Genomic DNA, 380 nt, shown 5'->3' with positions numbered 1-380 from the left:
TGTGACCTCTTGCAGGCAGCTTCGCGAGATGCAAACCCGCAAACAGGAGCTCCCCACCTTCAGGGAGCCGGGAGCATTGTCTTGGGAATCGGCCAGGGGAAGCGTGAATTAAATGACTCAACAGCCAACATCTGACCCCCAAATGGCATCAGCTAAAGGACAGACTTCTGCCCTTAGGACCTCAGAAGCACGCTACAGCCAGAAAGCCGCTGTTTCCCCAAACCAGAGCTCCGGGGCTGCCAGCTCGGCACAAGATTTCCAGCTCTGCTGGGGCTCAGCGCTGGAGAGAGTTGGCCTCAGGGTGCACACGCCGTGCACATGCCTACACACACCATGCACACACACACACCGTGCACATGCCCACACTCACCGCACACACA

Source organism: Apaloderma vittatum, unplaced genomic scaffold (assembly GCF_000703405.1).
Source record: "Apaloderma vittatum isolate BGI_N311 unplaced genomic scaffold, ASM70340v1 scaffold13467, whole genome shotgun sequence".
Lineage (NCBI taxonomy): Eukaryota > Metazoa > Chordata > Aves > Trogoniformes > Trogonidae > Apaloderma > Apaloderma vittatum.
Note: the sequence above shows the minus strand (reverse complement) of the source record.